The sequence below is a fragment of the Lissotriton helveticus genome, chromosome 9 (assembly GCF_964261635.1).
Source record: "Lissotriton helveticus chromosome 9, aLisHel1.1, whole genome shotgun sequence".
NCBI classification, from domain to species: Eukaryota; Metazoa; Chordata; class Amphibia; order Caudata; family Salamandridae; genus Lissotriton; species Lissotriton helveticus.
In genome coordinates this window covers 12,254,482-12,268,241 of record NC_136070.1, presented here as the reverse complement: position 1 = coordinate 12,268,241, position 13,760 = coordinate 12,254,482, and the positions used below count along the sequence as shown (strand labels likewise).

At 47.5% G+C, this 13,760-nt stretch overlaps 1 protein-coding gene across 3 annotated transcripts in view; it reads left to right on the top strand.

Annotated features, from left to right (window-relative positions):
- TTC6 (tetratricopeptide repeat domain 6) overlaps positions 1 to 13,760 on the top strand; it is a 1,585,904-nt gene that overhangs the window by 34,594 nt on the left and 1,537,550 nt on the right. The gene's annotated exons all lie outside the window — the stretch shown is intronic.

Genomic DNA, 13,760 nt, shown 5'->3' with positions numbered 1-13,760 from the left:
CAGAAACAAAAGCAAGGTTCCAAATGTTTTCGTCGTGGGCAGCTTGTGATACGTGAGGCAGTAGTCTTAGATTAGTCCCGCTCAATGAGGTGGTTGTGGGCAGGCCTTAGGTGACAAATTTACCCATGAGGAAGGTTTTGGTCTCAATTTTGAAGCGTGCTAAAGAGGGATTTTCCTGATGGAGGGTGGAAGAGAGTTCCAGATTCTTGGTGCTACTCCGGTGAACGCCCTGTTATAGGTTCTTTTTTTTTTTTAAGGAGGCAGGTTGGAGCAGTAGGTTCCCGGCGGACCTTGAGTTCCTGCTTCCTCCGGATATCACTAATTTCTGTGCCAGATAAGCAGGGGAATTTGTGTATAGAGCCTTGTGTACAGTGCAAGCCAATTTCAACTGGCTTCTGGCCTCCAGGGGGAGCCAGTTCAGCGCTTTCATTTGTGGAGAGATGTGGTCAAACTTCCTGGTACCTGTGAGTAGTCTGGCATCCGCGTTGAGGCAGGCTTTTAGAGGCGCTAAGAGGTCTTAGGTAATTCTGTGAGGGTGGAACAGCCGTATTCCAGTCTGGAGATGACAAGTGCTTGAACTGCAGTTTTTAAGTCTGGTGCATCGATGAAAGGTTTCAGCTTCCAGAGGTAGCTCAAGTGGAATCTGGCTGCTTTGGCTATCGAGTTAATGTGGTCTCTCATATTGTGGTTACTGTCGAGGATTATGCCCAGGGATTTGGCAGAGTCCACAATGGTCGGTGGGCAGTTCAGGGCTGTGATGGCCTTAATCCAGGTCTGAGTCTCTGGGTTGGCTTTTGATGGGGAGATTAGGAGAAATTCAGTTTTCTTTGCATTTAGTTTGAGTTGGTTATTGGCCAGCCATTGGACAGTTAATTTCAGGGTCTTATTCAGGGAGAGGATCTCATTGAGCGAGGAGATGTTGATGTATAATTGGGTGTTGTCCGCATACATATGGTAGGAAATGTTGGCGGAGCTGAGAACTTCTGTGAGTGGCTCAAGGTAAAGGTTGAAGAGGGTAGGGGAGAGGGTTGCACCTTGGGGGACTCCGACTGTGACTAGGGTGGGAACTGATAGTTTGCCATTGATGAGGATTCTCTGAGATCGGTTATGGAGGAAGGACCTGAACCATTCTAGTACCACGCCATCCAGACCTATCCTGAGTTTGAGGCGTTCATGTAGTTTTTCATGGTTGACCATATCGAAGGCGGAGGATAGATCAAGAAGGATTAGAAGGCAAGTTTTGCCTTGGTCTAGGGCTTGGAGGGCATCGTCCACGATGTGCAGCATAGCAGTTTCGGTGCTGTGCCCTGGTCTAAATCCAGATTGGAAGTCATCAAGTAGGTGGAAGTTGTTGATGTGCTGACTTAGTTGCTGTTGAACACACTTCTCTAATACTTTGGCTAGTAGCAGGATATTGGAGATAGGTCTGAAATTGTCAGGAGAGGCAGGGTCAAGTGAAGGTTTTTTCAAGATGGGGAGAACTTGGCCAGCTTTTAAAGGGTCCGGGATCAAGCCCTGCTGGATAGAGGCGTTGATAATTGTAGTCCAACAAGGAACGATGGATTGAGAGGCGGTGGTGAGGCAGTTGGAAGGTAGCGGATCATTGAAGTTGTTGTTTGGTTTTAAGGTAGAGAGGATTTTGGAGATGGAGTCTTCATTATAGTATTTGAAGTCAGTCCAGCGGGCTTGGTTTTTAGGAGAAGCCATAGAAGTAGCAGCGGAAGGGTGTGGCAGACCAGGAGGGGGTTGGGCGCAGGTGGTGGTGGTGCTAAGTTCAATTCCTAATGCCGTGATTTTATCAGCGAAGGAGGAGAATTCGTCTGCCGATATTAGCGATTTGGGGGATTCTTTCGGTGTTTTAGCCAGTTTGTTAGATTGGAATTTGACCAGTTCAAAGAGCTTTTGGGGTCTGTTCTTGGCATTCCCTAATTCCGATCTGAAGTATTCTTTTTTGCAGTTGATGATGTGCTTGTTGTATGCATTTCTCGCCTGGCGCAGAAGTTTTAGATGCACTGCGGAAGGGTGTTGTCTCCAATTTCTTTCAAACTGATGGATGGCTCTCCTCTCCATGTTGAGGGAGCCAGTGAACCAAGGGTTTCTGTCTTTGATTTGAGTTTATTTATATTTATTTATTTATTTATAAACAGTTTTCTATAGCGCGAACTAGACCCATGGGTATCAGAGCGCTTTACAACAATGGCATAGGATAAAACAGCAGTGTATATAACAAGCAATGAGATTGCGCACCGTAGTTGGTAATATTTTCAGCATAGTCTGTAGGAAGATAGTGATAAAGAAAAAACCGTTACTAATTTACAAGACACGAATAGTATTGTTCTGAGGTGGAGCTGATTGTTTACTGTTCTCTCCTGGTTTGTCTTTTGACTTCCACTATTCTTCATATTTCTCATTTTGTTATCTTAAGAACCTCACAGTTATGTCATAGAAGGCGAATTGCCTGCCTATGGGAGGAATTTGCTCATGAGGAAGGTCTTAGCTTCCTTCTTAAATGATGCAATGTTCAAAATTTTTCTGATGTTCACAGGCAGAGAGTTCCAGATTCTAGGGGCTGCGCCGGAGAACGCTCTCTCATAAGTTTTTTTCTTCCTGAAGATAGGTGGTCTCAGCAGTAGCAAATTGGCACTCCGGGCTGGTCTGTTTCTTCCTGAAATTTCTATTTTCTGGGCAAGATATCTGGGTGTGTTGTGGTGAATCGCTTTGTGGGCGATACATGCCATTTTTAGTTGTATTATAGCTTCAAAGGGTAGCCAGTTTAGCGCCTTCAGGTGAGGGGTGATGTGGTCAAATTTCCTCGATCCTGTGATAAGTCTTGCCGCTGCATTGAGACAAGCTTTTAGGGGGGCTATGGAAATTTTTGGAAGACCTGCTAGAGTTGTACATCCATATTCAATTCTTGAGATAACCAGTGATTGCACAGCTAGTTTTAGGTCCTTCTCCGATAAAAATGGCTTCAATTTTCTTAAATAGTTCAGATGAAAGCGTGCGTTTTTTGCCATTACTCTAATGTGGGTTTTCATATCGAGGTGTTCATCCAGAGTGATTCCGAGAGATTTCGCAGACTCAACTAGAGTCGGGGTGCAGTTTAGTGCTGTGATCATCTTCGACCACTCTTTCACTTCTGTTTGATTCTTTTGTGGTGCGATGAGTAAGAATTCGGTTTTATTTGCATTTAGCTTGAGGTGATTGTTAGTTAGCCATTTTAGAGTCATTTTGAGGGCCTCGTTCATAATGGTTGTGTCTTTCAGTGATGCAATCTTGATGTAAAGTTGCGTATCGTCTGCGTACATATGGTAAGATATTTTAGACTCTCGCAGGATTTCTGTAAGTGGTTCGATGTTTAAATTAAACAGTGAAGGAGATAGAGTCGATCCTTGGGGAACTCCAATTGTGTTAGGACAAGAGGGAGAAAGAGATTGGTTTACTAGGAATCTCTGAGTTCTGTTCTGTAAGAATGATTTGAACCAATCCCATACCTTGCCGGAAATTCCCATCCTGGCGTGAAGTCTGTTTAGAAGTTTTTCGTGGTTAACCGTGTCGAACGCTGAAGACAGGTCTAGGAGGATGAGTAGACAAGATTGGTTTTGATCTATAGCTTGAAGTGCATCATCGACTATGTGAAGGATTGCCGTTTCCGTGCTATGTCCAGTTCTGAATCCCGATTGGCAGTCATCCAATAGTGAGAAGTTATCGATGTGTTGGCTTAATTGATTTTGTACACATCTCTCTATTAGTTTGGCAAGAAGAGGGATGTTGGTCACTGGGCGATAATTAGTTGGGTCTGCCGGGTCTCCTGTGGGTTTTTTGATGATTGGGACTACTTGTCCTGTCTTGAGGCATTCTGGGAAGACCCCCTGTGAAAGTGAGGCGTTTATAATTTCAGTCCACATTGGAATCATAATCTGGCTTATTTCTTTCAGGCATTTCGATGGTAGCGGGTCGTTAAAGTGATTGTTTGGTTTAGTGACCGCTAGTGTCTTAGTAACCTCCGCATGGTCTAGTAATTTGAAAGTGTCCCAGTGTGCCTTGTTTTTTTAGGCTTTTTTCCCTTCGTTCGGTGTAGAATGCGGTGATGGTATTTTGTAGATAGGGTTATCTGCAGCAATCCCAAGTTCTTTTCCTAGTTCGTTGGCTTTGTTATTGAAAAAGGTTGAGAATTCTTCGCAACTAAGTTGTGTTTTAGAGATTTCTTGGGCAGATTTTGCCATCTTATTAGACTGTAGTTTTATAATTTCGAATAGTTTTCGTGGTCTATTTTTAGCGTTGTCCAGTTCAGATCTAATATATTCCTTTTACGAATTGAGGATCTTTTTATCATATTCCTTCCTGATCTTTCTGAGGGATTTCAGCTCAGGGGACGATGGATGTTGTCTCCATTTTCTTTCTGCATGTCTCAATTTTCGCCTATCTTCATTCAATATTCCATTGAACCATGGGTTTTTGATCTTTTCTGTGACTCTTTTTAATTTGAGTGGTAATGTTGATTCGACTATTTGCGTTATTGTGGTCGTGTAATGGTTCGTAAGATCAGTCACGTTCTGTGTGTTGTCAGGTAAGATTAGGTCTCTTTTACAGCTTTCCCTTAGAAGATCCATATTTGAGTCTCTGGTATCTCGTATCCATCTTTTCATTTTGCTGGATTGGGTGGTTTTTAGCTTCTCCCGGGATGGTATTAGGAAGGTTATGGCGTGGTGATCTGACCAATCGCACGGTTCTATTGAGAGGTTTGTGATGTCATTAATCTTTGAGATAATCCAGTCTAATGTTGCTCCTTTCTCGTGTGTAGGTTGTAGGCATGCTTGTGATAATTCTAGCTCAGTTAGAAAGTCTTTAAATGCGTTGATCTGTTTGTCTTTGTTGTCGTTCCAGTGTAGATTAAAATCACAGAGAAATATATTATTAATGTCTTTGCTAGAGTTGGCAGTGATGATCTCCATTAGTTGGTTAATGAAGTCCATGTTATTTCCTGGTGGGTGATATAAGGCATGTAAGTTGCAAATCTGTTTGTTCTCTGATCTTATATGGAGTCCTAGGTATTCGCATGTTTCGAGAGGGTCTGACTGAAACTGGCCAATTTCTAGGTTTGATCTGTGGATACAGGCAATACCACCTCCTGTCTTTTTTTGTCTGTCAAGTCTCATTATGTTATAGTGTGGTGGCACCAACAGGTCTAAGACTGGGGACGAGGAATCAGATAGCCACGTTTCGGTGAGGATTGTGACGTCTATATCCTGATTGATAATGATATCGGCTATGTCAGAAGCATGTTTCGCTGCTGATCGGCAGTTGAGCAATAGGCATTTTAATGATTTTTCCGGTCTATCTGTGATCTTGTTTGACAAATCGTCGTTTAGTTGGATTTGTTGTAGGTTGTTGAGATTTGGTTTCCTTCCATTTCTCGTGGATGTTTCTCGTGGAGTTCCTTTTAGTTTTATAGGGGCAAGGTCGTCTAGAATGTTCGAGATGGACGATGAGTAGTGCTCGTTGAGATCGCTAACCTTGGTTATGTGCAAGGGGGGGTAGGTCAGATCTGCAGCGAGCCTCAAGTTTCATAAAGTCTAGGTTCTTAGTGTCTCTGGTCCAGCGCTTGGGAATCACCGGTTGAGACAACTCTGTTTTGCGGGTCCCAGGTAAAATGAAGGACATGCAGTGATGGTCGGACCAGTCACAGGGGTCTATGGAGATAAGCTTAACAGCGGAATACTTAGAAATGATCCAGTCAAGGATGGCTCCTTTTGAGTGGGTTGGCAGAGAGCAGGCTTGGGTCAGGGCTTGGTCAGTTAGAAGGTCTTTGATGGGGTTGATGTAGGGATATTTAGCGTCATTCCAGTGCAGGTTGAAATCACCCTGGAAGATCTCTGTGGCATTGGAGGAAATCTTTGTTGTCATGATTTCCAGAAGGTGATCAGTGAAAGCGTTGTTTGGACCTGGTGGGTGGTAAAAGATGTGCAAGTTACAGAGGTGTACTGAATTGCTGCAGACGGAGAGTGCAAGGTATTCGCAGGAGTCTGAGATGTCCATTGCGAGTTCTGTGATAAGCAAGGAGGATCGATAGATGCAGGCTATGCCTTCTCCTTTCTTATTAGAGTATCTATCCAGTCTGGCGATGTTGTAGTTGGGCGGGACTAGTATATCCAGGCAAGGAGAAGAGTATTCCTTTAGCTCGGATTCAGTTAAAATGGCTAGGTCTAGGTTTTTGTCCAGGACGAGGTCAGCGATGTCAGCGGCGTGTTTAACTGCTGAACGGCAGTTCATTAAAAGACCAGATAAGGGGGTGTCGGAAGGAGAGTCAGGAGTCTGGACAGATAGATTTACAGGCGCCAGATTGCTTTTTACCACATTTCTGTTGTGGAGGGTAGCTGGCCTGTTTGGGTTAATGGTGACCGTGCTGATGGGGTGTTCGGGACTGGTGTTTGGCGGACAGGGGATGGCTGGGGTAGAGTTGTGGTCTTGGAGGATGGCTAGGATTTCATTTCCAGTGAGGTCTAGAGGGTTAGGGGAGGCGCTGGGTGTGTTGTAAGTGAGGGCGAGAGCCTGGGATTCCTCCTCAGAGAGGAGGCAGGGTTGTTTGCGTGGGCGAAGATGTCTTAGGGGTAGAGGGAGAGGTTGCTTGGGAGGCTTGGTGTTGGGTGGGGGGGAAGTATGCGGTGACTTGAGGTTAGCTATTGAGGTCTCGGCACGGTGAAGGAGGTTCATAAGGTCCAGAATGGAGCTGTGAATGCTCTGGGTGAGTTTGGTCGCTCTGGAGTGCAAAGTTTCAAGATTGGTATAGTCAAGGGGTACGAAGGGATAAGGGTTCGAGTTATCCAGATCAGTCGAAGGGGCATGTGACAGTGGCAGGGCATTGGCTGGAGCAGGCTCCGGGTTCTTTGGAGAAGGAGTATCAGGCTCGCGATTTTGGTCGGGGACTGGCGGGGAGGAGCTCTGGTGTCTAGGGGTGGTTCCGTTATAGGGTCGGGGTGATCAGTGGGTGGGGCCATTAGGGGACTGGCACTCACTGGGGCAGGGGACATTGGGAGCGTATCCGTGTTCTCGGTAGAGGGGGGCACTAGATGGAAGGAGATCGCAGGTGTAGGGGAAATGCTGATGCCAGGGACAGGAGATATGGTAGGGTGGAATGGGTGAGCCGAAGTGGAGACCCTACGAGGACTAGTAAATGGCTGGCTGGATCTGTTAGGGACAGGAGACATGATAGGGGGGATTGGGTGAGCCGAAGTGGGGACCCTTGGAGGATTAGTAAGTGGGTGTCTGGATCTGTTAAGGTGGTGTGGTGGTGGGTCATTGGTACCGGTATTAGTTATCCAGTTGGAGTTGTTCACGTGGTTTCTGAGAAGGAGGAAGAGGTCTGAGAATTTGTTGAGGTTGTAGGTTGAGGCTTGGATTAGAACAATGCAGTTTTTGTAGAGGGTGATGGTGAGGTCAGCTCGCAATGTTGGGGAGGGTGCTATTGTGAGCTTAGTGCCATGTGGAATGTTCTTAGTTAAATGAATATTGAGAAGGTGCGCAAGCGTTTTTCGCCAGGAGGCAGTTCTTCTGGAATAGAAGATGAGGTAATTGATGATTGTGCCGCTGTCCGCGCAGTAGCGCATGTCGGATATGAGCGTCTCAGGGTGTCTTTTTAGGGCAGCGTGCTTGAATGATTTAGTGGCGGTTTTCGAAAGCTTTGGGGGGTAGATAATAGTATAAGAATTTTCCCCAGACACGGATAGGTCAGGACTCGACATGGTTGGGTAGGGGAGGGACTAGTCGGCAGTAGAGAGAAAGGGTCTCCAGGTACCACGGCGGGATGGAACTCGAGCAGCAGAATAGGTTGCTCGACAGTCATAGAGGCATGGGTCGGGATTGGCTTTAATAGAAGGTCAGTCAATTGGATTGTAGGCCAAAATAGGAGGGGGGCGTTGTTTATAGTGACACTTGTGTCAACCCTAGTGTGCCCACAGTGTCCTGTTCAAGGTGAGTTTTCTGTGCTTTAATACATGTTGCTTCCTGATTAGGGTTAGTTTAGTTTACTTTTTAAATGCACAGCTGCATTAGCAGCATCTTGTGGCACATAATGGCGTAGAGAAGGTGTATGTTTGTGTCTTACTAAAGTTTTACTCCATTCAAAGATGGCCGATGTTTTTTTGTTGTTTTTTTTTCTGTGTTTGTTGAGTCCTCTTTCAGTGTCAGTTCCTGCAGTGTCCTCTCCACGAAGCCTAGTGCTCTTTGCTGCCAAACAAAGCTGATGCTCTTTGCTGCCAAATTTAAGGAGTTTAAACGAAGCCGAGTGCTCCTAGCTGCCAAATAGACGGAGTTTGAGATCTAGACATCCGGTGCCCCCTTCCCACGTGGTCAGAGGAAACGTCAGCAGATCACAGTAGTTGATCTATTGCATTAATCGCCGTTTGGGGCAACGCGGCCGCCATTTTTAAGTCAGGCATGTAGGTTACTACGCTCCGCAGGGTCCTCTGCCGCAAGGTCTTCCACGTCCATAGGTCTCTCAGCAGTCTTACCGCCGTTGTGTCCGCCGCTATTTACCGATGTTTCCACTTTGGGCCAGATTGCCGCACCGCATCACACATGGACTGGGCTTGACCCCGCGATAGCTGAGCCTCGGCCACCATTATGGCACTCAAGCGAGTTCCCTCACGGAGCAGAAAGCAGCACCGCCGCCGGCAATCCTGGGGCAGCGGACCATGCTTCAATGATGACATCAAACTTCCGCTATTATATGCCGGAAGATTCAGCCTCTTGGAGAGCTTGCCCCGACATGCAGCGAGGACCGGGTGCCGATACCCTCAGCATGGGGGGTGAGGAGGTCCGAAGAAGTCCGAAGCCTTCACGGTGCAGGTAAGAGACTCCAACGCATACCATCGTAGTCCGGGAGTTTGCAATATAATGGTGCGTTGATGCAATGATATGAAGGTGGGTGGCTGGGTTTGAGGGGGATATATACCAGTTTGGTACGGTGGCAAGAGGGCTTAGGTCAGCACAACCCCAGGGGCTCACACGAGCAGACAAGTGCGGCCCGACTCGACGACAGGTCCAAGGGCAGATGGCACACGGCGGGGAAAAATGCCATCGATGTTCGCTCCACTTCCGCAGCCCCAATCTCGATGGACTCGGTCGATGCAGCTAGCCCAGCACCGCAGTCCGGGATCGTTGGAGCAAGGCCGGTGCCGAGGGACGTCGCAACCAGCGATCTTCGTTCTGTGAGAGGTACAGGACCGTTAAAATACTTCCTTTGTCCTGAAGATCTTTGCGTATTATCTTGTTTCTTATGCTTCTGTCATTTGATGGGTCTGATGGGCTGGGTTGACTGGGATTTAAGCCGATGGCTATCCCTTCCCTCAGGAGCCACGATGGAACCCTGGTTGGATGCAACAAGTGGTCTGGCGATGGTAAATGACTAGAAGTCAAAACTTTTTTAAATTTTTTTATTCTTTTTATTGAAAACGTGCTCAATACACAGTACATTCAGGAAATAGTTACATCAGATTACCATATTACCTTTTCTGTGTCTTTGATGTTACAAACATCTGTACAGTAGGTATTAGTACAAGCCATGATAGTCCCTACCCTATTTCTTTATAAAACTCTATAGGTCTGCCAAGCTCCCCATATCTTCTCCCATTTCCTCGTATATCTTTTGTTCTGCTTGCCAGCACCAATCCAAATCAGATTTTCACCCCCCTATTTTTGGGGTATCGGTTGCCCCCGTATCCTAGCAACCTTCCGCTTTGCGACTCCCATTGCCAGCCACTGCCTTGTGTTTCTGATAGATACATCTGCCTTGTGGATTCCTCACCTTGTGAATATCCCCCTTGCGTCAGCAACGTTAGGAATTTTTTCTTTGTAGCACGCCGGCGTGGATGACGTCATAGGAACGCGGCATCGCGCGCGACTCCGTCTGACGTCACTGTCCCCTTATTAGACCTACGTCGGCGTGATGACATCAGTTCCCTTTTTTCCGCGTCGTCGCCGCTAACGGTTTCGGGATCTTCTGTGGTTACAGATAGAGACTTTGTTGCTTTTTGTCTGTTACTGTTTCTGTTCTTCGTCGAGGATGTCGTAGAAGAAGACGGGTTTCAAGCAGTGTGGCTCGTGTGCCCGGATGATGTCGAATACCGATCCACACGAAGATTGCTTGTGGTGTTTAGGATCGGATCATGACGTCAAGGGCTGTCGATCCTGCTCAAAGATGAATCCGAAGGCTCTGCGAGAGCGGGAGGCTAAACTTCTATTAGCCAAGATAAAAGGTAAAGAAGCCGGTAGATCTTCGAGATCAAGATCGAGACACTCCAGATCGAGACCGAAGTCAAGATCGAAGTCACGATCGAGGTCGCGATCGAAGTCACAATCGAGGTCGCGATCGAGAGTCAGATCGGAGTCGGCGTCGAAGTCAGCTTTTGGGCATGCTTCGAGTTCCTCGAAGAGAAAACATAAGAGGAAGAAGCATAGTTCTCGCCATCATTCGGGGTCTTCGGACTCTAAGAAGAGGTCTTCTCGGAAGCATCACAAGGACTTTGTGTCTCCATCTCCTGCTGGTGGTACCACTCCGGTACGATCTCGAGAGCATACACCGGAACCAGAACTGGATCCGAATCCGGCTTCGGGTCAGTCTTCGGAGCATGATGAGGTCGTGGAGGTTCCTCAGTCTCCGACTCCGAAGGATGAACCGGAAAGTCATAAGGATCAGGAGGAACCGAATCCAGTACAGCCTCCTACGAATCCACCAATGGGTTCTTACCCTTCTTTTCCTGGTCCTGGTCAGGATCTATCGCATTTCCTAAATGCTATGTATGGAGTATATGCAAGGGCAATGTACCCCACTGGAGCACCTACGGGTCCTATGAGTCCTTTGTCTTTTAACTTGGGTGTCCCCCAAGCTTATGCACCGGCGCCTTTTCTACCTTTCATGCCGACTCCATATCCTTCTTGGATCGGTTCAGCGCCACCGAGGTCATCAACTCCGCGCACGGCTTTGCCGACTCCGGAGCGACCTCGAAAATTGGATCGAGGCTCAACGCCAGTTCCTGTTTCTCTACCTCCTGTTGTTCCAGCTCCTCGGTCGACGCCAGCTCCGACTCCATCGGAGTCGTTACCAGATACGTCGACCTTGATCCGTATGGAGTGGTCGAGACGTAGAGCCCAGCGTCTATTGGAGGAGAATAAGTATATGGAACCTGAAGTGGAGGAAGACGAACTTCAGGAACATGAGGATTGTTTTGAAGATCTTCATTCTGCAAGCAGTCTTGAACTTTCTCCAGAATGGGGATTACCTGTGGTTTCAGATGCACCCTCCAGGGATGTGGTACCATACCATATGGTAATTAGAAAAGCTGCTGAATTGCTAAACTTAACTTTACCAACATTTGAGTTCAAATCTAATATCCTTACAGAACTTTTACATTCGCCTTCTTCTGTCATTGAGCCAACTCTACCTTTCACTGAAGCTCTGACCGAGCCAATTCTGGAAGTTTGGAAAAAAGCCTTTGTCTGCACCTGCAGTGTCTAGATCAGTGGTGAGGCGTTATAGGGTGGCTCCTGGAGACCCTGAGTTCTTGTCATCTCACCCTTCGCCGGAGAGTCTGGTGGTGCAGGCTGCTTGTGCGAATAGATCAGCAGGCTCTTTTCCCCAAGTTCCTGGAGATAAAGACTCCAAAAAATTGGATCAAGCCGCTAAGAAGGTCTTCTCTTCAGGTAGCATGGCTTTAAAATCAACAAATGCTACTTGTTTGCTTGGTAGATATGTGCATGCCCTAATGGACTCGGTCAAACAATTGTCTGCTAAACTTCCGGAGGAGGACAGAAGAAACTTTAATGAAGTTGTTTTGGACACTCAGGCAGCAGCTCGCCAAGTTATTCAGAGTGGCATGGACACTGCAGACTCTGTGGCTAGAGTTATGGGTTCTTCAGTGGCTACCAGAAGAGCTGCTTGGTTAAAGTCCTCGGAGTTTTCCGCTGATGTACAGGCTACTCTTTTGGATTTACCTTTTGACGGGGTTGGTCTCTTTGGGAAGAAAGCGGATACGGCTTTGGAAAGGTTCAAAGATAGCCGAGCGACGGCTAGATCTTTGGGCTTGCAGGCGAAAGGTACAGCCACCAGGAAGTTCAGGGGTTTTGGCAGATCTTCCTTTCGTCCCTTCAGACAAGGCCAGCAACAGCAGCAACAACAGAACCCTCTGTACAAGTCTTATAGAGATAGACAGAAGGGTCGTGGACGTGGACGTCAAGCCTCTTCCTCCTCTAATACCCACCCCCCACTTGCAACAGCAAAGCAGCCCTAGATCCGCCATTCCGGATCATGCGGGTCCTGTAGGGGGTCGGCTTACTCATTTTTTACGGGATTGGGAATCGGTTACATCAGATCTTTGGGTTCTCAATCTCGTAGAAAAGGGTATGCTCTTCCTTTCCAGGAGTTCCCTCCCAATTACCCTCCTTGCCAAGGTTATTGTTCGGAGGACCACCTGCTTCTCCTGCAGGAAGAAGTCCTGGCACTGTTCAGAAAGGGTGCGATAGAGGTGGTTCCGGAGCAGGAGAGGGGTCAGGGATGCTACTCCTGGTATTTTCTGATCCCCAAGAAGGATGGCAGGCTTCGGCCAATCCTGGATCTCAGGATCTTGAACTTGTATCTGAAACAAGAAAAGTTCAAGATGCTCACTCTTGCGCAGGTTCTTCAAGCGCTGTTGGAAAAAGACTGGATGGTGTCGATCGACTTGCAGGATGCTTATTTCCACATCCCTATCCTGAAGTCGCACAGGAAGTATCTCCGTTTTACGGTGGGGTCGCAACACTACCAGTTTGCGGTCCTTCCGTTTGGACTTACTACTGCGCCTTGAGTTTTCACCAAGGTGATGGCAGTGGTGGCGGCACATCTCAGAAGGTCGGGAATTCCTGTATTTCCGTATCTGAACGACTGGCTCATCAAAGCAGAGTCGCCAGAGAAGGTGCTCCTTCATTTGGAGAAGCGTGACTCAGTGGTTAGAGGCAGCAGACCCGGAAGCTGAGCTCGGCCGTGGACCAGGGTTCGATTCCCCGCCTCGGCGGGTCTCGGGCTCATAAATTCCACGGACTCGATAATTCTCGTTCCGGTGCCTACTCGACTCACGGGGTCACACTCTGCGACTCTGGGCAATAGCTTGCTTAATCTTCACTACGGCCCCTCGCGGCGGGATGCCTGGCTTTCACCTTGTGGATACCCTGTCGGGGTATCTCACAGGGGAATACCAGGACGGGTTCCCTAAGCAAGCGCTTAGATACCGTGTCGGTGATTTGCGCTATATAAATACATATACATTTACATTTACATTTGCAAGAGACAACTCAGTTGTTACACAGGTTGGTTTTTTCGATAAATGTACCCAAGTCTCACCTGGTGCCCTCCCAGTGCAACCTGTTCATAGGTGCGGTACTGGACACTACTGTGTGTCGTGCATTCCCTCCTCCTCAAAGGATTCGCGACATACAGGAAATGATTCCTTTATTCTACAATGGAGCGGTTGTTCCAGTCCTGAAGGTCCTTCGTCTGCTCGGTCTGATGGCTTCTTGCATTCTGTTGGTGAACCATGCACGCTGGCACATGAGGGCACTCCAGTGGTGCCTCCGCAGGCAGTGGTGTAGGAGAGTGGGGTCTGCAATCCTATGGTCACCCCAGATTTTTGCTTTTTGCTTCACTGGTTTACGACTTTCCCTGGCTGTGGGCCTGCTAATCAGACCCACAGCCTAGCTGTTCTCTCTCTAAATTGACAACCATGTACTTT